This window comes from Ictidomys tridecemlineatus, chromosome 6 (assembly GCF_052094955.1).
Source record: "Ictidomys tridecemlineatus isolate mIctTri1 chromosome 6, mIctTri1.hap1, whole genome shotgun sequence".
Taxonomy (NCBI): domain Eukaryota; kingdom Metazoa; phylum Chordata; class Mammalia; order Rodentia; family Sciuridae; genus Ictidomys; species Ictidomys tridecemlineatus.
In genome coordinates this window covers 79,631,370-79,655,786 of record NC_135482.1, presented here as the reverse complement: position 1 = coordinate 79,655,786, position 24,417 = coordinate 79,631,370, and the positions used below count along the sequence as shown (strand labels likewise).

At 40.7% G+C, this 24,417-nt stretch overlaps 1 long non-coding RNA gene across 2 annotated transcripts in view; it reads right to left on the bottom strand.

The window, feature by feature from the left end:
* Nucleotides 1-24,417, bottom strand: part of LOC144364885 (uncharacterized) — a 179,614-nt gene that overhangs the window by 17,652 nt on the left and 137,545 nt on the right. For both annotated transcript variants that reach the window (XR_013422999.1, XR_013422998.1), the window contains exon 5: nt 854-983. This is a non-coding gene — a long non-coding RNA (uncharacterized LOC144364885). The remainder of the gene's footprint in view (nt 1-853; nt 984-24,417) is intronic.

Genomic DNA, 24,417 nt, shown 5'->3' with positions numbered 1-24,417 from the left:
GGAGGAGGTGGGGAAGCTAGGAAGCCAAGGGGAGATGGCTGGTTCTAGATCCCAGAAGCCTTAAGAGTGGACAAAAGGAGCCACTGAAGAAACCCAAGAAGGGGATACTATGGCACAACTATGAATGCGTGCAGAGGGGGAACTAAGATGCTCTTAAATGGAGAAAAACAGAAGGAGAAGGAAGGAGGTGGTGTCCACGGTCCACGGAGAATCCTAGTCTGAAATGAATTTGTGTTGATACAAAGTATTTCTTGCTAACTTTAAAGCAATTTTAATGTTAATGTCTAAGTTTTGTCTGCATATTCCAACTTCTGCTTAGGGAGGAATAGCCAAGTGGGAATTTTTACTTTGGCATTAAGGCTATGATTAGGGGAAAATTCCTTAGGGCAGACAATTACATCAGCATATTTTTTTAATTTATATTTTAAATAGTTCAAATATTCCCAGAGGCCTAGTGACAGACACAACTTCTATAAATATATTAAACTCAAATAATTTGCACACAATTGCCAGTCTGCTAAAAACTCCCACCCCCTTCTAGACTTAACCAATTTTTAAAGGCAATTATGTTTGGAAATTTTAAACCTGGAGCTAATCAATCTAAAGAAAAACAGAGTTTACTTCAATAGCATTGCAAAATAGCACTCCCCAATCCTTGTTTCTTTACAATTAGAGACTGGAGACCTGTTTACATTACAACTATGTGGAGAAAAACAAAGTATGGTAAGGTGTAGGTAAGATGGGGCAGAGTGCTTGAATAGAGGAGACAATGTGAAGACAGAGAAATGCACATCCAAATCCCAATGCTATCCTTTCCCAGCAGTAAGACTTTGGCCAAGTTATATAGCCTCACCTGTAAGAGGAGCAGAGTGGTACTTCAGGTCATGGCCTCTGCACCTAGACAACTATATCTTCCTTTGCTGCCTCCTTGCTGTATGACCTTGAGAAAGTTACTTAACCTCCACGTGTTTCAGCTTCCTTCACTGTAAAGTAACCACAGTAGTTAGTTCATTAGGGCTGTTTGAAGATGAAATGATTCAAACTCTGTTCAGTGTTTAAAATACTGCCTGGAAAGTCAAAAGCACCATTTAAGTGTTTTCTCTTTTATTATCATTAAATAAAAATGATATAATAACCCACAGGACATTTATAATCATTAAGTGAGATAGTGAGAAAGCTAGTATATTATACAGTTAAGAGCACAGATACTTGGAAAGTTGTGGCCAGATCACATGTGTTCGGATTTCTGCTCTGCTGCTAAGCTGTATGACCACAGGCCAATTACTAGATTTTCCAAACGAAACTTTCCTATCTGTTACATAGAGATTTGGATATTTATCCAAAATATTTTTATGAGTAATTAGAATACAGGTTAAGCATTCTTAATCTGAAATCCAAAATGCCCTGAAATCCAAAACTTTTTGAGCCACAACGTGATGCTACAAATGGAAAATTCCATACCTGACCTCACATGTTTTTTCTCAGTCAAAATGCAGCTATGCTAAAAATATTATATTAAGTTACCTTCAGGCTATGTATATGCTTATGGAATGCAAATGCATTTTGTGTTTAGACTTAGGCCCCATCCCCAAGATATCTCATTATGTATACATGAATATTCCCAAATTTGAGAAACTTCTGGTCACAAGCATTTTAAATAAGGCATACTCAATGAGTACTAAAACTATGATAATGAGCACAGTACCTGACCCAGAGTAAGTGGGCACTAAATGTTGGCTATTATATGTTCCTACATATACGATACTCCTTCATATATGGTACCTGAGCAATAAACTTTATTTTCTCCTTTGCCACTCACATTATTCATATGGCAAAATTGTTTTTTTTTTACAAGCCAAAAACTTTCAGATCCATAAGAGTTGTTTGCAATGCAGTTACCAGATGGTGCCATGAATCTATTTGCATGAATTTCTAAAGGAAAGGATGGTCCTTTTTTTGGTGTCCAGGGTGGCCATGTTGATTCATCAGCAATTGTTGATGATCACTACCACAGAAGGGCACTGTGACAGCACCAAAGACACCATGGAGCACTGTGTCACACATCCTTAGGTAGATAACAATACAGTGGGAGACGCTGAAGATCTGTAATTAAATAAGAATTATAAGTAATTGTGCTGAATGGGATAATAAAGCCACAGCAAAAAAGTACCACAAAGGAAAGATTAAGGCAGTTCAAGGGTTGATCTTCTACAGATGAGAAATGGCTGGGATAGGAATTTAAAGGTAGGAGTTTGCCAGATGGGAAAGAAGAGGAGAGAAATACTCTAGGCAGAGGGAAAAGCAAGTGTAAGTGACTTGACACACTGAGGAAATGAAAAGCAGCTGGGTTAGTTAAGTAGGTAGCATTCTTCCAACCCTGGAGGAGGAACACTAGGGAACTCCCTCACTAAATATCTGAAAGTGGAAAATATAAGAAATGATTTTTCCCAAACTGTGGGGCCACCAGAAGTATAGGACAGTGTTCTTGAAGGAAGGAAAACAAGCAAGGTGAGCCCCAATGTCACCAAAGCTTCCTACATGGAGGCCATTTCTGAAACCCAGAACAGGCACATTGTAGTGGTTTTGTTAAATTGAGGGGAGACAGCAGTCAGGGTTGGAAATCTGTAGCAGCTGGAATTTGAATGAAAGAATATAGGCAAAGAAGTAGCAATGGAAAGAAAGAATTCCTAAAACCTGCATGGTAGTCCCACTGAATCTTACATTCAAACTAATCTTTGCATGTGTGAACTGAGGCTGTGTGAAGCATCTGTATTAAAGATCCTGTGGACTCTTCCACCTTGGCTGACTAGAATGTCGTGATTGTGCAGAGATGGAAGTTGTAGGTTGAGAACTGACATTGTCTTGGACTATCTTGGTCCCTTGAAGAGCCATTTACTTTTAACCTGTGTATCTGACAGAAAAATGTATGATGTATTGGGTAAAACTCTAATAATGCTTCAATATGCTGAGCATACCTCCAGCCTCCTCCAACCCTAAAGCTAAGGATGCTAGACAATAGATCTGAAACCTATACAAGAAATGTCTCTGCTTTGCTGTAGCTCCCCTACCCGATGTCCCACTAATGTATTTGGTGAATGTTTTGATTGATGACTTTCTTTTGTTCTACGACCATACAAGTTCATGTAACATCTTCCATGGTGGAATATACCATTTAGGATAACTTGACTCCATGTTCCTTAGCCATGGTTACTCATATTTGGCTCAGAATAAGCTATTTTTTATTGTCTTTAAAGCAGAATTGTTACTTTACATCCACACATGAATAGGGTGAGAATCCATGAGACTGAGGGCTGAAAACACATAGCAGAGGCCAAAAATTGAACAAATCCCAATGCTCCCACAAGACTGCTAAACATTCAAATGCTATTCATCATTGAAATCTTGGGCAATCAGTTCAACAGCCACTCACACCATCAAATAAATAGATAGATAGATAGATAGATAGATAGATAGATAGATAGATAAATAAATATTGTGCTATTCCTAGAGTAGAGGGTACCCTTGACTGGTTCCAACAAAATGAAAAACACAAGCCTCAAAAAGTTTGAGCTCACCCATAAGTGACTGTTGGTAAACCTGAGTTTGCCAAAACAAATTCAGAATGTTTTGAAGAAGAAAAATAAAATTCAACACACACAAACATATAGATACACACACACACACACACACACACACACACACACAGAGCTTAACATACACAGTTCACAGAATACAATAAAAGATTATTAGAGAGAGAGAAAAGCAGCAAATTATGATCTATAACCAAAAAGAAAATCACCAGTCAATAGAAATAGATCCCCAAATAACACGGATTATAGGATTGGTGGAGAAAGAGTTTGAAATAGTGTTTATTGTGGTGAGCCATTCCTGCGGACTGTGGTCGCCATTACATGATGGCGCTGGCTCCGTTGTGGTCTGTGAAGGACAACTCCATATCAAAGAGAGTTGGCGTGTTCACAGCTCCTTATCAGAGAAAGTTGGCGTGTCATTTTCTAGCACCCTGTGAGAAGGGTACACGTGGCAGCTTTGCATTGGGGTTCGTGGTGCTTTATTAAGGCTGGGAGGGGCATCCGAAGTTTAGTAGAAGAGTAGAAGAAGTAGTAGAAAAATTATTAGAAAAATATCAAGGGCCTGAATAAACTGCTAAAAAAAGATTCCTGAGTCGCGTCTTCCTTGCGGGCAAGGGGGGTCACGACAAATGGTGCCGAAACCCGGGAGAAAAGAAACAAAGAAACACCCAGGAACCAGAACTTTCAGCAGTCAGGGAGGTGCACCGGTAAGTCCCAGGTAACGTGGGACCCGCTATTAAAAAGCGGGAAGCTCCTCTGTAAAGAGAGGGCGCTACATCTTATAGCAATTGCACTCTGAATTTTTGTTCTCTTTCTGTGTATGTTCGTTTTGGTTTTGTGTACTTTCACTTTCGATTTCTGTGTTTTCTTGTGTTGCGTCATGGGTGCCGTGACTTCAAGTCCACTTCTTCTGGCCTTAGATGGCTTTTTACGTTCCAAGGGACTGGAGGTGAAACACAGTACCTTAGAGAAATTTTTACAGAGGGTAGATACAGCTGCACCGTGGTTTGCATTTTCAGGCAGCCTCACTACACCCAGCTGGGATAAATTAGGCAAAGACCTTGACTTTGCTCGTGAGCAGGGCATGCTAGAGGGCGGGGTGATACCCCTCTGGAAGATGGTCCGTAGTTGCCTTACGGATGGCAGATGCCAAGAAGTGCTTGTTAAAGGGCAAGAAGTTTTAGAACAATTACATGAGGAAAAATCAGAAACAACAGAGAGTGAAGTGTCTCAGGAAGAGGGGAGTGTGCGGGGTGTGGAGAACGGGAGGAGACAGTATCCAGATCTCAGTGTGCTGCGCACGCCCCCATGCGAAAGTGGGTCAGAGGCAGAAGACGCTGAGGAGGAGGAGATAAGAACGCTGTCCCGGAAGTTAGGGAGTTTAGGTACAGGAAACCGAGATAAGCAAGGGCTCAAGAACGGACAGCCTCCCGATCCGCCTCCGTATGGCGGGGGTGTTTCAGGCTGCCGCTGCTTTCCTCTGTTCCTCAGGGCTGGCATATCATTGCTATTGACATTAAAGACTGTTTCTTTTCTATTCCTTTGCATCCTAAAGACTCACAGTGTTTTGCCTTCACCCTTCCCTCGTGTAATCACGAGGAACCAGATCAAAGGTTTGAGTGGGTTGTTTTACCACAGGGAATGTCTAACAGTCCTACGATCTGTCAGATGTATGTAGGGAAGGCACTCGCACCTCTCAGACAACAATATCCTTCCATCAAGATTATTCATTATATGGATGATGTATTATTGGCAGCCAAATTAGAACAGTCAGTTAATGAGGCCTATAAAGACTTGGTGAAGTTGTTAGCTCAGTATGGATTACATATTGCACCTGAAAAGGTTCAAACAGGGGATTCTATTCAGTATTTGGGAGCGACGATTGGATATGACATGTTACAACCACAAAAGGTTACTATAAGAACTCAAGATCTCCAAACTTTAAATGATTTTCAAAAACTGTTGGGAGATATTAATTGGATAAGAGGTTATTTACATATTCCTAATATCGTGCTCCAGCCTTTGTATGCTATTCTTAAGGGTGATCCAGATCTTACTTCCCCTTGTACCCTCACTAAAGAGGCCAGAGCGGCCCTTATAAAAGTAGAAGAAGCTATACAACATGCTACTCTATGCAGGCTCCAGAGTGATAAACCTTTCCAGTTATGTGTGCTTGCCACTATGCGGCAGCCTACTGGAGTACTGTGGCAAGATGGGCCTTTACTATGGATCCACCCACATGTATCCCCAGGAAAATCTTTAGAATACTATCCTGATGCTGTTGCAGCGTTAGCACTTAGAGGGATTCAACAGAGCATTCAATTTTTCGGACAAGCACCTTCTTCTCTTATCATACCCTATTCTAAAGTTCAACTTACTGTTTTGTGTGCTACTCTAGACAACTGGGCCATTCTATGTTGCTCGTTTCAAGGGGATATTGATAATCATTACCCTTCTCATCCATTACTCCATTTTGTTAAAGAGCATCCTATCATTTTCCCTAAAGTAACTTCACCCACTCCAATTCCGGGGGCTGTTAATATTTTTACTGATGGCTCTAAGTCTGGAATGGGAGCTTATGTGATTAATGACTCTCCCCCTGTCCAGCATCAATTTGCTCCTGGAAATCCACAATGGGTAGAACTACAAATTGTCATTGAAGTTTTTAAACAGTGTTCTTTTCCTTTCAATCTCATTTCGGACTCCATCTATGTGGTGCAGGCGCTCAAAATTCTGGAGGCTGTAGGAGCTATTAGTGACACCCATACTGTGTCTGCTTACTTTAATCAGCTTCAACAGCTTATCCGTAGCCGTACTGCCCCTTTCTATCCAATGCACATTTGGGCTCACACCTCTCTTCCTGGCCCGTTATCACAGGGTAATGCCTGTGCTGACTCGGCAACTAGAAGCCAGCTGGTATGCTTGGCCTCCTCCTTAGAAGAAGCTAAATTGTTTCATCACAACTTTCATGTCAATGCTATGACACTGCGCAGACGTTTTTCCATCTCCAGAGCAGATGCTCGTCAGATAGTATTACAATGTCCCCATTGTGTCACATTTCTTCATCCTCCTACTTATGGTGTAAACCCACGAGGATTGAAGCCATTGGTCGTCTGGCAAATGGACGTAACTCACGTGCCTGACTTTGGTAACCTCAAATATGTACATGTTTCTATTGACACATACTCTGGAATTATTCATGCTTCTGCTTTATCGGGAGAAAAGGCACGTAATGTTATTACTCATTGCTTAGAGGCATGGGCAGCATGGGGTGCACCTGCATCCCTTAAGACTGATAATGGACCTGCTTATACGGGCAGACAGTTTACATCTTTTGTTCTACTATTGGAGTACAACTTGCTCATGGGTTGCCTTACAATCCTCAAGGGCAAGGCATTGTTAAACGTGCCCACCGCACCTTAAAAGAAACCTTAGAAAAACAAAAAGGGGGAATAGGAGTTGACCACACTCCTAAAGAACGCCTGTCCTTAGCTCTTTTTACCATTAATTTTTTGAATTTGGATATTCATGGCCGCTCTGCGGCCGATAGACATGTGTCCCCTCAGCCCTCTGTGACTGGCTATGTTAAGTGGAAGGATGTTCTTACGGGCCAATGGAACGGCCCTGACCCCGTGCTGACATGGGCACGAGGATCTGTATGTGTTTTTCCCCAGGATCACACGGAGCCACTGTGGATCCCTGAATGCCTGACAAGAAGAGTCTCGAGATCTACTAACCAGCAGCAGGAGGTGCCACACCAGTCCCATGATGAGGAGCTTCATTCTGATGAGTGCTCTGGCTCTGATGCTGGTGCCAACGGTATAGATGACACCAATGCAGTGGTGGGCAGTGGCACGGGCATGGCCAAAGCCAATGCCAATTCATAGTAATTCTAGTGTCCTCCCCACTCTTTTTTATACCTCATGTGAGATGTCTGCTCCTTGTACCTCTCCTAGAGGGGACATGGAAAATATTTTTAATCAGTCTCAAGTTAATCTCACAGGAGTTTTTTGTTTCAGTCTTGGGAACACTAATTGTATTAGCCTTAAGACCAAAAATTTGACTAACTGGGAGGACCCATTGCGGTCCAGTCGAGTCTCAGGGAGTATTCTCAGTGCTGTATTGAGCCAAGTAGTTTCAGGGAAGCAATCAGGCTCAGGGACCCCCGCAACTAGCTCTGTTTTAAACATAACTACTTTAGCTATTATCTCCGAGGTATTAATCCCAATGCCTCCTTCTTCTAATAGTACTTGCTATGCCACTCATTTCAAGGCCTCTCCTTACTGTACCCCTAATTTTGGTTTTCCCCTGACATTTACGCCTTGTCAGGATCATTCTTGGGAGAAACATCAAGTTGCTAAAGGTTTCTCCTTTTCCCCCCCTCTAAAGAGATATGTTTATAACTTTAACAACAATGCCAACTCCTCTACAGAAACAGGTTGGTCCTGGTTTCAATGGCTCATTTCCAATGAGATGGGGGCTTCAGCCGATATTTCTGCATTGGCTCAATTACTAGGAGCCAAAAGTTGGCTGGCTAATGTTTCTGGCACTACTAAGGAGAGTGAACGAGGTAATAGGTTTACATCTGTTTCGTTCAACTCTCTGTTACATTATGCCACATTGCCTCCTGCAATGGTCTGTATCCAATCCCCATTCCTGTTCCTTTTAGCTAATCACACCTCATTGGGGATACTGGATTGTTCTATTATTACCTGTTTCTTATCTGAGTGTTGGAATGGTTCTTGGACTGTAGCAGTGATTATGAAAATTCCAACTTTTGTCCCAATCCCAGTCACTGCGGATCCAGATAAAGTTCCTATTGTAGAGCTACTTAGAGTCCACAGAGATTTTGGAATCACAGCAGCTATAGTGACAGCTGTGGCGGCATCTGCTGCTGCAGCAGTTACGGCCGGAGTAGCCATGGCCAGTCAAGTACAAACTGCTGCCACTATTAATCAAGTTGTTCAACAAACGTCCACTATACTTAAATCGCAAAATGCGATTAATCAACATATTTTGTCAGGGATTTTAGCTACCAACCAAAAAATAGATTTTCTTCAATCTCAGGTAGAAGAATTGGCTGACCTAGTACTTTTAGGCTACATTGACCAACGTGCACATTTATGTATAACCTCTGTCAGATTTAATGATTCCAGGAATGCTTCCCACATCATTGGTGGATATTTGGCCGGGAATTGGTCCATGGAAGCGGAAGACATGATCCAGTCTCAACTAACCCAGATAGCTGTCTTAAATAGTACCCGTGTCGATCCCGTGACTCTGGGTCAATTCACCAATTGGATATCTTCTGCTTTTTCCTTTTTTAAAGAGTGGGTGGGAGTAGGCATTTTTGGTGCACTGTGTTGTTTTGGTATGTTCCTCTGTTTGTGGTTTCTCTGTCGCCTTAAAGCTCGTAGTGCTCAAGATAAGGCTATGATCATACAAGCTCTTGCTGCTTTAGAAACTGGCAACTCGCCACAGGTCTGGCTTGCGCATCTTAAGCACTAAACTTTTGACATGGTCATTGCACCCCAAGTTATTATAACATTGCACTGGGATTGACATGTCTTTCCTCGTTATTCTCTTAGTGTCAGAAAGCCCTTGCACTCTGCCGGTCTTGCTACCATTGCACGCAGATGGGTTTCTACACTAGTGCCTTTGACATGGTCGTTGCACCCCAGGTTATTATAACATTGCACTGGGTACGACATGTCCTTCTTTTGTCTTTCTCTTAGTGCTGGAAAGCCCTTGCACTCTACGGGTCTTGTTGCCATTGCACACAAAAGGGTTTCCACACTGGTCTTTATCTATCACTTTAAAGTCCGTGCCTTTCTTTCAGGGTGCTGCCAACTTGTTTGTAGTTGTACTTCTGCATGGCCACAGTTCAACCTCAGCTATTCCCTCTTACTCACCATCGTCACGATACAGGATGCGAGACAAGGCACTGCACTTGAGTGATCCATTGAGAAGAGGGACCTCAAGGGGAGCATGTCCTATTGCATGCGGGTTTGACGTGTCTCCGCCCCGCCCCACGAAAAAAGGCGTCGGCTGATATGGTGTCAGGTCTGGGGAAGGCGCCCCCTGGGGCTGGCCCATACTATACAGCCACTTTTGCACAGTGGGATAGGACCTCTACTCTCGCCTGTATTGTCTTAGTGAAACAAAAAGGGGGAGCTGTGGTGAGCCGTTCCTGCGGACTGTGGTCGCCATTACATGATGGCGCTGGCTCCGTTGTGGTCTGTGAAGGACAACTCCATATCAAAGAGAGTTGGCGTGTTCCCAGCTCCTTATCAGAGAAAGTTGGCGTGTCATTTTCTAGCACCCTGTGAGAAGGGTACACGTGGCAGCTTTGCATTGGGGTTCGTGGTGCTTTATTAAGGCTGGGAGGGGCATCCGAAGTTTAGTAGAAGAGTAGAAGAAGTAGTAGAAAAATTATTAGAAAAATATCAAGGGCCTGAATAAACTGCTAAAAAAAGATTCCTGAGTCGCGTCTTCCTTGCGGGCAAGGGGGGTCGCGACAGTTTATAAATACCATCAAACGTTTAAAGAAAGGCATAAGCATAATTTAAAAAGAAGTGAAATATATTAAAACAATGTGCAACAGAAGACAATGGAAAAACATCTGTAAATTACTGAAAGAAAAAAAAAGGTATCCTGGAAAGGAAACATCTTTCAAAAATGAGTGAAATAAAGTATTTTTTTCAGACAATTTGAAGCTGGGAGGATTTGTTCCCAAAAGAACAACTGGTCAATGAGATATCACTTGTGAGATGTTTATGTGGCAGGAATCTAGAGCAATAAATTTAAACACAACTTGGAAAGGATTTTACGACTCACTTGTAATATGGCTGAAGAGAAGATAGTGAACAAAATACTATACTGTGTGGAAAGAGCAATGACTTGGGGTGGGTAAAGAGTCTTTCCAACTCTGCTATTTGCTCTGGCCCTGAGACCACGAGGACATCATCTCTGAGGCCCCATATTATAAAAGGAATTAAGCTATACATCTAAGCATGGAATTTCAGCAATGATATAATGCAATAATATATGTGAAAATGCTTGACAAATTGAAAAAGCCTATTTAATGGTAGGTTTTTCATTAATATTATTAAAGATAATTTCATACCATTATTAACCTCATGGAACATGATGTAGATGCTTTTAAACACATTGGAGCTCTTGGAATAACTGATGGTTGGGAAACATTTATCACATCTCAAGAGCAATTTTCTAAATGAGAGATACTTTCTTTCTTCCCTGGTAACTGGCTATGATATGTCTACAGAGAACTCAATTCCAAATGCACAGCTGACGTGAATAGTACCTAAGAAAATGAACGCATCTTAGAGAAAAAATTACTGCCACATTCAAGACCAAAATGAAATGCAGAAAAAAAATCAGAATAGCTGTCTGATATTTCTGCCTGTGAATCTGTAGCAAACACAGGCATAAGCTCATAAGGTTCATTTGCAAGTCTCTCAAGAGCCTGACAACACTTTGTGTTATACACAGGGATTCGCAATTCCTATTGTGCTGGGATTCAGACATGCAATGTTGAGACACAAAGAGGTTGTTGAGCTTAGCATTTCTGAATCTGTTTTACTGATAGTCCAGGAGAGCAATTCTGTTCCTGTCAGATGCCATTAAGGTACAAAAGGGACACACTAATATTTAGGGCTAGAATTTCAAATTACATATTTCAATTAGAGAAAACACAGAGACAACGACAGCTCTTCCCACAAGTTTCTCCCTGGGAGGTTAGAGGGAGAAGAGATAAAAGAGTACACAAATGCAAGATGGATAAATGCTGTGGCTCCAGAGACAAGCAACACCAGGACTTCAAGAACAAATGTCACAGAGCAGAGACTACAAGGCCAGCCATTCCCCCTGGACATGACTGGGCCCTTTTTACCACACTTGGTGTAATTTTTACTTTGCAGTCATGGAAAGAGTTTGGAAAGATGATTATAGGTTTGGGAATTAAAATTATGACAAAAACATTAAACAGAGTACAGGGACTTGGTCTGAACTAGAGAGCAACGGGAGATAATGTAAAGTTAATACTCTTCACACGAATAAAGAGCTCTTGTCCTGAGAACAGTGCCTGGGGGTTTTCATGGGAAAGTCCTGAAAGGAAATTTTTTTAAATTAAAAAAAATGAAAATCAATGACAGAGGTAATAAGAAAGAATGTAAATCAGACATGGTAAATAATAAACATTCATCAAGCACCCTAAATGTGACCTTGCCTCTGACTCCTTCTTTAAGGTGCTCATGGGAGGAACAAATATTGTACTGTGGAAAGAAAAGATAAACACATCTAACCCAGGAAAGGGCTTCCTCAAGATTAAAGGAAGTATGAGCCAGGGAAGAGCATTTTCAGTAGAGGGAACAGCAAGAAGCTTGAGATGACAGAACTGAAAAATAACTCAAAATGCAGGCATATAGAATATGAGAACAGATAAAGTTAGAATAGCATCATTTATTGAATTTTGATTTGTATGACTTGGGCTATTTGATTTTGTATGTAATCTTTGGTTAGTCCTGTAATAACCTTGATAGGGTAGTTTTGTTAATCAATATTTTTTAATGTGGGGTTAATAGATCAACCCTGAGTTTTTAGTTGCTTATTCCAATAAAGGTATCATTTCTGTCTCATAATATCTGGTAAGAGTCAGGCAGCCTATATCCAGTATCCAGGACTCCTGGAAAATGTGTCCCCCATGCACTTCTGGTCTATGGACCTGAACTCGTCACATGTTCCAACTTCATTGCAAGCAGGCATGTGTGGTGAGCAGTATCAATCTCTGTTCTGAATAGGTACTTGCACTAGTTATTTATTACTGCATAACAATATTATCACAAACTTAGTACCTTAAAACAACACACATTTATCATCTCACTTTCTGTGGGTCAGGAGTCAGGTACAGCTGACTTGGATCCTATTTCAGAGTGTGGGAAATCTACAGTCAAGGACTCGGCTGAGGTTGTGATCTCATTTGAGGTTCCATTGAAGTAAGATCTGTTTCCAAGCTCAGCTGTTGCTGGAAGCATTTTGTTACTTGTGAGCTGTTAGACTGAGGTCCTCAATTTCTTGATGACTGTCCACTGGAGGTCATCATTAGTGTCTTCCTACATGAGCTGTTCCAAAATGGTAGCTTCCTTTCCTTTTTCAAGTTAAGGATAGTCTTCAAGCAAGACCCATGTTGCAATCTTATGTAATGTAATCGTGGTGGTGATCATCTTCCCCATATTCTGTTGATTAGAAGTAAATTACAGGTCTTGCCACATTCAAAGGAAGGGCATAATGTAAGGTTGGGAGTATCAGAAGGTAGGGACAGTTGAGAGTAATCTTAGAATCTATTCACCACAGTACTATTATTTCATTCCTATTTATCAAAAAAGAAAATTGGGTAGAAGGCGATGAATGATTTGTCTAAGACCTTACAACAAACAAGAATTAGAACTGGAATTCTGGTTCATTTTATTTTAAACCATTAAACTGTACTACCAGAATACAGAGTGGTTTCTGTTGTGATTAGAAGGTCAGATTTTATATCTTATAGATGATGGGAAGTAACAGAGTTACATTTTCTTTTTTGATAGATCAACTGAACATTGGAATTAGATTTTGAAAGGTAAGAAGTAATTTAGAAGACTTTTTTTCAGTACTAAAGAACCCACTGAGCTCTGCCACTGAGCTACATCCCAGCCCCTTTTAAAAATTACAAATTTTGAACCAGGCATTGTGGTGCAAGCTTGTAATGCTAGTAACTTGAAAGGCTGAGGCAGGAGATCACAAGTCTGAGTCCAATCTCAGCAACTTAGTGAGACCTTCAGAAGCTTAGCAAGACCCTGTCTCAAGGTAAAAACCAAAAATAAGAAAAGGACTGGGGATATAGCTCAGTGGTAAAGTGTCCCTGGCTTCAACCCCCAGTACTAAATACATAAACAAATGAGTAAAAAAATTAAAGCTTAAAGTTTTGATATTTGCTCTTGATAAGTTGCCCAGGCTGGCTTTAATGTTGTGATTCTTGTGCCTCAACCTCCCTAGCAGCTGGGATTGTAAGCATCAATATACCCAGCTAGTTGAGTCCAGATGAGAGATGAAGAGACACTGAAGTAGGACAATGAGGTAAAGGCTGGAGGGAGTGGAGGGGACATAGAGGAAATACTGTATATATGGGTAAAATTGGCGGGACTTGTTGATTCATTGCTGGTGGGAGGAAAGACAAGACTAGCCAAAGGTGGATTCCCAAGACTGACAGGCTGGGTTCCTCTTGCACCCACCTCTTCCTCATCTGCTCCACTCCAATCATCTTTCCTTATATCTATGTCTGGGACACACCAAGCTTATTCCACTTCATAGCTTTCACTTGCTGCTCTCACTTCCTAGAATCCTCTTTCCAACCTCATGGCTAATTGCTGATCCCCTCTTAGGCCTTGCTGTTCTCCACCATACCACATACCATACATCACTACCTAGATTTATCTGGATATTGTGTTACTGGCTTATTTGGTTTTTTTTCCTTGTTAGTAATTTAAACTCTTTGAGTCCAGAGCCCTTATTTGTGTTGTCCATCTCTGTATTTCTGTAACCCAGGACCAAGGACAATGATTTGTAGTAAGAATCCAATGCACTAGGTTTAGTGATTGACTAGAACAATAAGGAACAAGATAGTGAGGCATCTCAGTGGTCAAATGGCAAGTGAAGTGGAATGAGCATGTAAAATTGGAGAGTAACATGCTGTAGACGAAGGGGCACTATAGGAATTTAGAGCTTCAGAGGAAATGATTTGGGGAATAAAAATGTGCAAGTTGTGACTAAGGAATGGATGGCTGACATGAAGCAAAGTGTCTAGAGTGGAAGAGACCAAGGGACCATGAGGCCAGGTTGCTGGCTCCAAGCTCTGGATGAAAGGCCAAGTATGATGGCAGGAAAGGGGACAAGATAGGGCTATGAACTCTAGCCCTATCAAGTCTTTGATGACTGAAGGGTAGGTAAGTGGACCTGAGATTCAGGGAAAAGAAAACAACATGATTGGGTGGAACTGCAATTGCTCCATATGGGAGAGGATTTTTGATGATGCTGGAAATTCCATATGCTTTTAATAACAGTCCTAGGAGGTGGGCTCTGTTATTATCCCTATTTTGGGGTGGGAAAAAATGTAGGATGGATGAAGAGATAAAGTAATTTGCCCCAGATCATAAAACTGGTAAGTATTGGGTCCTACATTCAGGCCAGACAACCTGAGTTTGAGGCTCTCCTTTTGACAACTTGGTCTCAGAACCTCATTATGGCTCAGAACTAATTTCATTGACTCCTGTCTCCCTGGTTTAATTGGAAAAGTAAATAATAACAACAATAATACATAACAATAATTATTATTATAAAGCTTAGCAACAAAGCTGACCTATGTCTATAGCTTGTTCATTTATTCATGCATCCCCAAATATTCACTGAGCTCCGACTCTGGCACTATCAGACACTGTGTTTATCATTTTGCATTCATTATCCTTTTATCATTATCATCACCTTATTGTGGCATAATTATACCCAATTAACAAGAAAAACAGTTTTCAGTATCTTCCATAATGCTGAAGATGAAGTGAAACTTCCATGAATTCAAGTGGCTTGATTTTAACATGTTACCAGAATGATTGGCTTGAAGGAAGGTTCCAGCACAAATACCCATCCCATGGCTTTGTTCACTTAGCAGTTTCTTCTTTCATTCTGAAAGTTTTCTCTTTGAACACTACCTATGAAGAAACTGCAAAATTGATTTAAATAGAACAGAAGAAAATGATAATTTAGCAGGTTTTAGTCCAAAAAATTTACATTTCTCCACCCATCAAATTGTAGAGGGCCAGATGCCAACCTTTTATAGATTTTTTTGGTTCCATCAAATTAGTTTCTCTTCTCTTGATTGCCAAACATGAGACAGATTCTCTTTACCCCAATGTAAACTTTATTGTTACAAGCATCATCAACTCCCTAAAGACACCATGAAATCATTGTGAACTTAGCAATTCCTGTCCCTGGCCTACACTTCCCAGATTGATCTTCCAAAAGCACCTCATTATCATGACTCCTTTGAGCATCTACAACTTTCTGAGCTATGTATGAGGCACTATGTAGATCACTGAAGTTCAAAGATTTCAAGGACAGGGACAACGGAGCTCAATTCTGTCAGCATTACTAGAACCTTGCTCCTAGTAGGACCACAATACATACCTGTGACTTGCCTATTCTTCATCCCATCAGTTTATGTGGGGCAGGATAAAAATGACAAACATAGGTGTGTTCCCAGCTTTCCTTTCTACTAATAAATTAAGTGCTGTTTTTTACCCCTGTTCATTTCTTTCCCTTCCCCCTCAACCTGAGAAGAATTCATTCATTGGTGCTATGAGTTGCTGTGAGCCAGAATCAGGAAAATGTCCCGAGGAGTAAAAGTCCCATTCCCACAAACAGTAGTGAAGAGTAGTGTGGAACTTTCTCTCCTAGTGGCTTTTGGAGACGGTACTGGCCTGGGGAGGGTGTGGAGGGTTATGGTGGTGATGAAGGGCTTCAAGGAGGGGTTGGGAAGGGAGAAAAGGAGGGGTGGCAGGGAAAGGTCAGGGTTGAAGGAGAGGAGATGAGTGGTAAGCCCTGAGAGATGTGGGGTGTTAAGTAAGTAATATGAGGGGGAAGGAATTTTAGCGAGTGTTGACTTTAAGTTTTACCTTTTTTAAGAAACATGAGTGAAGGTCTGAATTCCCATTGGACTCTCCTCCTTTGAATGTGGTACATTCCCAAATGGTCTGTGTGGGTCATAGTTTTAATGTAGTCACATATGCAACAAACATTCATCTAACTTGCTGGGTGGTTCCAAACCTCATCATGCAACTCAGGGGATAAAAATAAGTGACAGGGCTGGGGTTGTAATTCAGTGGTAGAGTGCTTGCCTAGCATGTGTGAGGCCCAGGGTTCAATCCTCAGCAACACATAAAAATAAATAAATAAAATAAAGGTCTTTTATCCATCTATACCTAAAAAATATTTTAAAAACATAAATGACAGCATTGGGGGCACTTATAGTTTAGCTAAGAGACAAAAAGGTAATACTGCAACATTGCTCATTATATTAAACAATTTGGAAGGGGAACTAGATAACACTGGTTAAATATAGGTTATCTCCACCTTAGAAATAAGGAACTCAGAGAAAATTTGAAAGTGACTGTTATCTAGAAAGTAGCAGAGTTAGTTGAGCCCATGTCTGGGGAGAACAGTGCTTCTTTTTTCCTCCTGCAATGCTGGGCATTGAACCCATGGCCTTGTGCCTTCTAGGCAAGGGATCTATGACCAAGCTACTTCCTGAACCCCCAACCCTTGTCCTCTTTCTGCTTTCTCATGTTATCCATGGCCTGAGAGGCAAATCAGAACATTAGACCAAGATCCTGCTACAGAGATTCATATTCTGAGGTATAAAATGGGATTTTTGAGATTAAAAGAAGGAAATGTGCCTAGGTTACCTAAAGATTCATGATTCAGGACCAGGCTGGGCCACAGAGTATATCATCTGTTTCTTGGATATACAGTCACTCTTGGAGGCACACACCTCATCACTGGGCTAGAAAGCAAGCCTAACGGAGAAGAACAGTATCTCTACCAACTATGAGTTATAATTTGCAACCCTGTGCAGTTGGACACACCTTTATAAGCAAGAGGATCTGACAGAGCCAGGCTGTTGCAATTCTGAGTGTGGAGAGCTGTCCTTGGGCAGTGTGCGCAATGTGTTGCACATCATAGTCTAGTGAATAGGATAGTTTGGTGTCTGGGAACTTCCAGTGGACATTTCCTCTAGTTGACTGCCCAGAGACATTGTGAATTTCTATTCTACTCTGCCATGTCCCACACAGCGCCAGAGATGAGGAGACCTGCTGCAGCTGCACAGTCTCTCAGAGATGAGTGTGACCTGCCAAGATGCCCATTAACCTATTGACTGCAAGACATCACGAAGCAAGACTCCACCCCTGAAACCTTATCCCTGCCTTTGATGTACCCCCTTAAGTTAACCATGGGAGCCATTTTCTAATTGTCTAGCTCCAGTTCCCACATGGATCTATCAGGGGCTCCACCTTTTTGAAACTCTCCTTTCTGACTCTTTGTCTTTTGTTCTTTACTAATTATTGTATAATTTCTCAGGTGGCTTATACCCTAATGAGGCACTGGCTGCCTCAAAACACATGAGGATCTCCACCATGGGGCAAAGTTTGGCTAAAGCCCAGTGGAGAGTTTTGGTCTCTCTTCCTTGTGTCCAACCATCCCATAGTGGAAGCTGGTTCAGGCAACAGTCCCTGGTCAGTCGGTGGTGGTTTCACTCCATGAATGTAGCTCAAGAAGTAATAACTTAGTACATGAAGAATTCCTAGACCTCTTTTCTTCAGAAGAGAGCTTGGCACGTGCCATGTAGGTGGCCTCATGGACAATTCTCTAAGGCTGGACTAGTGAGGTGAAGAGAAGGAAACACAGTGACTCAGAGGTGCAGGGGCAGCCTAGGGCCCACCATCCTGCTGTGCTTTAAGAAATAATAAATGCATTAACCTGAGTGTTTTCCTAGTCGCAATAGAAGCTCACTATCTCATGTTCTCTTATATTTTTGCTTTCCAAGCAGCACTTAAGTTTAGTCATTATTTCCATTTTTTCTGTCCATCTGCTTTGTTTACAATGTGTTGCTGCAAATTCCACTTACTAATGGAAGAACAATATGCTCTTTAATTTTAAATCATTATGGACACAACTAAAAAAGCAGTACACATATCAATGTATCACTATTTAGGAGTAACAAGTGTCCCTGAAAGAAAAATGCTAAAAACTGCCACCACCATGTTACTTTATTTTCTATATTTTAAGTTTGTATGAGAAAACACAAACCATTCTAGTGTGTACCTCAAAGTTTGACTGCTTTCAAAATTAAAGGAAAAAAACCATTCTAAAATTAATATAGTACAAGCGAATGAACATTACTACTACATTCACAGTGATTTAATATAATTCTATTCAATTAAATATTGCTGCAGTAAAGAGGGATTAAAGGCTCTACAGCTGCACTCTAAGTATAGCAATTAATGTGGTTTGAATCCAGGAATCCAAAAACTACTCCATTACATTTCACTAAGTCAAAGGATGTAAAGAGCAGTTTTTGCATCATTATCGGATTAATAGAGGATTGTTGGTGTTACATCATTAAACCATAGGTCTTAATCCCTATAATAAAGTCAAGTATCACTGTGTTTGCAAAGCAGAACAGGATCTCAGGACTGGGGAGTTCCAGTTCCCTGGCACTCTTTTGTAGAGTTGACAGCACTCATGTACTCTGTAGAATGTGTTAATAACACTTCTGGCCAAGGATGTCAAGATCAGTGGGGGCCATACTTACTGGCACACAGCAAGTGGACAATCACCTAACCATGGTGGGATTCTGGAAAGATCTTGAGTCTGTTCTCTGTCAGGATGTCTGTAATCTAGCCACCATGGCTATAGACCTTAAGGTTTTCCCAGACTTCCTGACCTGTCTGTTGCCAAAGAGACATGTCGATTCTTTTCAAGGCATTAGACTTGCAGTTCTGGTTATTGTCACTAGATATTTGTAGACTCAGTTAAACAAGGACACCCCAGAGATATGATGACAGTAACAATCCCAGCAGTTAACCCTTTTCCATAGTCATATTAAAAAAATACTTTTTAGCTGAATGCAAAAGCTACACATTTAGCAAGATATAAATGAATGGCAGGATAATTCTTTACAGTAAGATTTCTTATCAATTGCAGTTTTATTTAGGATTGGATCCCAAAATTATAGTGAAAATTTTCTTCATACTGCACCACTCTGAAGCTGTATTTCTGAACCAACTTTTATGTAATTGCTTTTCTTGGCAGGAGATTTTTTTTTAAATTTCTGGCTCCACTTAGGCTTAGAACTCAGTCTTCATTGGCACCTTCTATTCATTTCCACAGGCTTAATGGCCAAGTTCCAATGTCCTTTCTTCTCATTCTCTGCCCCTTTGACTTTTCTTGCCCTAAATAATGAAGAAATCACCAAGAAATAAAGATCATTATGTACCACATTTAGTCCTGTGAAACCATGTGCCCATTCATCCTCAATGTCCAACTTGCCATGTGCGTTCCATTCACGCTACACTCTGCTCCTTCCCAAACCCTCGAGAAAACAGTCGGCTGAGATGAGCACCACTCCGTCAAAACATCTGTCTCAAATCTCGGGCCAACTTCATTTCTCACCTCTTTCCTTTGAAAGATTGAAAAGAGATTTTGAAGAGAATACAATGGCAGATTTTTTTTCTTTAAACACACTTGTAGGATTTGTAGTAGGGATTTGATGCCAGAGTAATTCTGAAACCTTGCCTCTACTCCTAGGAAAGCACACAGAGAAGCACAGAAAATTTTTTAAGGAGCACCTAACTTGTTTACAGTGAAACCAGGAAACAGAAAACCTAACTTCATTTACCTGTAGGAGTTTTTAAAAGTAGCCAAGGAGTTGCATTTCAGAAATCTCCAGAGAATTACTCCATCAGAAGGGGAATGTTCTACCTCACATCGAACTACTGCAAGCAAGGGTTAGCTCAAAGAAATTAGAAGGATGGGAAGAACAGAAAATGGGGCAAGATTCCAGAGGATCTGGAGTGGCACAGCTGGGAAAGCACCGACCAAAACACAATTCAAAATCCTGAGGATGACCTTGGGAGGCCAGTTCTCTCTCCTGGTTACAGTAACTGGTGAATGAAAGAGGGGAGTGTGAGGCCGCCTGGGGAAGCTACCTTGAAACAGTGAGTTCAGAGAGATACATGGCTATGCCACCAAATGTATGGTGTTCACCCACAAAATATTCTAGCATGTGGGAAAGAACAGCAAGACATTTCTACAAAGAAAAGTTGTAAGGAAAATTTGCCTTAGTGCAGATGAAAATTTGAATAAAATAATCTATTACTGATTTAAAACAATTTATGCATTCCAAATATGAAAACCAAGATGAACCAACTCAGGGAGGAGAAGAAAAGGAAACAGAAGGTAATGATAGAACTCAAGAAAGAAATCACAGGAAAAAATTACAGACATTTAAAAAAAAATAAATTAGAAAGCTCTCAAGGGAGATTGGACTCTATGGACAGAAACCATAGTAAAGGACACAGAGAATAGAAATGAAGAAAAAGCAAAATAGAAGAAAAATAAAGAGAGGATAATAGACAAAGCACAGCCTATATATGCTTAGTTGAAATTTCAAAGAAAAAAAGAAAGTGAATATTTTCACACGTAAGTAAAGAAGGCTCAGGACAGGAAGCAAAAGAGTTGGTCCCTGGGACCATCAAAGTTGTATTAATGAAGTAACATCCATCCTGAGTCACATTTTGGTAAAGTTGCTGCCTTTGAAGATGTAGAGCAAATTCTTTGGGGGATCCTTTAAAGATGTAGAGGAGCAATAGAATGAACTCACTTTTTTTTTTTCTTTTTTGGTACTGGCAATTAAATCCACTGGCACTCCTCCACATAGTGATGTCGGTCCATTTTCTTTTTTATTTTGAGAAAGGGTCTCACTGAGTTCCTGAGGCTGGTCTTGAACTTGTGGTACAACCAAGTAGCTGGAATTGTAGGTATGTACTGCAATGGATTATGAACTCATTTTTAAGGAAAAGAAAATCAGGATTGTGATAGACACAGAAGCATTCAGTAGCAAAAGACAGTGAAGAAACAGCCACAGTACACACAAGAAAAGAAAGTTTAGAATTTTGTATTTGTTGAAACCTCACTCTAAATAAAAATGGAAAACATTTTGTTTTGATATTTTTTAGAGAATTGGATTAACCAGAGTTCTTTTTATAGTCTTATCATTGTTTAATGCATTTTCTTTTTTTATGGATACATATATGCATACACATGTGTATATATTTGTATGTATGAATAATGAATATAATTTGATACATGTTTCTAGGTAGATGTTATCAATGCAGTAACATAATAAACTCATGAACTTAACTATGAGAACAAGAATATTATAGTAAGTAACATGCCTGCTTATGGGCTTCTCCATCATGCTACATCTTTATCTTCCTGTAACAGGAATAAGCAAAATTCTTAATAGTGTATGTGTGCACGTGAATGCACTCACACATGCACATGTGTAGTCTAAAAATATTCTTTGGTTTTCAAAATTTTAACTTTGTGGGAAAAGTATTTTGCTGTATGTGACCTTCTGAGACTTCAAATCTAATACTCCATGAATTGTAAGTGGCATGATTGTTTTGTAGATCATTGTATTGACAGATAGAAACAAGTTTTTTGACCAGAGGAATTTCACATAAAGCTCTGGTGCCAGATATTGAGTTGTTATTCACTAGAAGGGAAAAGAGACAACTCGTAAGTTATCATGGCAATAGAAACTGCCAGAAAAAGCTATTGTCCCCCATGGCTCACAGAACAAAGAAAACTAGGGGACAAACTTAGAAATGGGATTCTGTGGAGCCTCTGAGGAGGAGGCACACCCAGTTGGTGCTGGTGTCTCTGAGTCCAGAGGAGGAGACTGAAGACCAGGGGCTATAATCTGGTCTCTGAATGTTAGGGTCTGTAAACAAGTCAGGATGGTGCTTGGCATTTTGCCAGAGGGAGTGGTTTGTGAAGTAATGCCAGTGAGCCATTAAGTATGGAGATTCCTTATTGGTTGACTGCTGTATCTAGTTTATGTTAATTAAGATAAGCTGTGTGGAATGTATATATACCCCTCCTGTCCTACAATAAACCTCTCCCACTCCAGCTGTATCAATCTACACAAGTTGGTCGTCACCCCCTGGTTAATTTGCTGCAGCCGGAGTGCAGCAGATGGTGGCCTGTACGGGGAGCCCCGGGACACTCGGGGGGGTAGACAAAAAAAAGCTGCCTGTCCCTAGATAGGACAGGAGCAAATCTGTTTGTCCCTAGGAAGATAGGGTGAGAGGAAAAATGGCCATTTTGAGAAAATGGAGAAGATTGATACAATATGTTTATGTCTTGTTTTGTCTTGAAATGTTGTATTGTCTTTGTGATGGAAATATGGAAGGGGTTTTAAGTAAATTACTAAGGGAAGAAGTCACCCCAGTGGAACCAAGAGCAATTAGGGCATGTGTTGATGGAAGCCCAGGAACTCTAGTCAGAAGAAAGTTCAGAGGAGGAAGGATTATCAGGAAAAAAGTTGCAGCCAAAGGCTATTACTGAATACTTTTTGTTACCAGAGGGTGTGTGAATCGGCATGGCGGCTGCCACGTGCGCAGCAAGGACTTTTCAAGCCCCCCTCCCCAGGGAGCAGGATGCCACTGCAAGAGCCCAAATCCAAACCTGACCTGGAGCAGGCTCTTGCTCCCTGTGCCCAGTGGCAGTTTGAATCTGGAACACTCCCCGGACTCTCCCCGGGGCCATCTGGGGCTGCCCAGGACACTGCAGGCAGAAGACAGCCCACATCCCTGAAGTTTGATCATTTCCAAGGCCAGTAACTACAATGGTTCTCCCACACCTGGAAGCTAATTAATAATGAGCACCATTAAGGCTTATTTCAAATGTTAAAAACCTTGAGATAATGTACTAAATTGTTCAGAAGGTTGTTTTCTTAGCACCTGCTGGATACTACAGGATTTTCTTTAACATCAGTGCCAGAGTTCCTGCCTTCATCCCAGTGCCAGTGAGGATGAGGGTGGAAAAATTTCCAGTGTTGCTGAAACCCAGACAAAACTTGGGCTGAGAAATGGACGAGACTTCAGAGCTCTTGCTGTTTCTGCTGGATTTAGCTGTAAAACAATCATTTTGATTGCTACATAAAATTCCATTATAGGGGTATACTTCAATTTATTCATTTGTTGAAAATCTTTTGGGTTATTTCTAGTTTCTGTTACTATACCAATGCTATTATGAATATTCTTGTTCATGTCCTCTGATATATTTGTTAAGATTTTCTCTTGAATATAAATGTAGGTGTGAAATTGCTGACTCACAGAGTTTATAAATGTTGAGCTTTAAAGTATGTTACAAAACTATTTTTCCATGGTAGTTGTACAATTTACATAGCAACCTAAAATTGATAGAGTCTATTGAAGGCTTTCTTCCCAGTGCTTGGTATTGTTAGATCACTGTGGACATGCAAGAACATAGGGAACATCGTTCATGAACATGGAACCCAATGGAAAGTTTCTCCTTTGAGGAAACTACAAAAGAACACACTCCAGCAAATTGCTGGGGCAGTTTTGGCAGAGGACTGGCTTCGAGAACTCCAGCTTCATGTGTCTGATTGTCTCCATGGCATGTCTCTCTAGATGTGTTTCAGACATTTCAAACTTAACCAATTTGAAAATGAATTCCTGATAATCCCACTAAATCTGTCCCCTGGCTCTTTCCCATTTCAGTTAATGCCAATTTCATCTCCTGAGTAGCTAAGATGAAAAAGATGGGAATCCCCTGGAGCATCCCTTGAGAGTCATAATCCAATCCAATGAGTCACAATGCAGTTACTTTTCATGAACTTTCCAATACAATAGTTCAATTCACCATCATTTTCCACCTGGATTTTGATGACAACCTCCTAATCATACTCTATGATTCCGTCTTTGCCACACATCAGTCTTTTTCTCTGTCTAGTAACTAAAGCGATCCTTTAAAAATGTACGCCATATCTCAAACAAGGGGTTGATGTCAATAGCATATATGGAACACAAAAAATCAACAGAAATTTTAGATTTATCTCAACAGCAAATTACAGACCAAAGAGCCAATTTAAAAAATGGCTAAAGATACATGAAAAAATTTTCAGCATCAT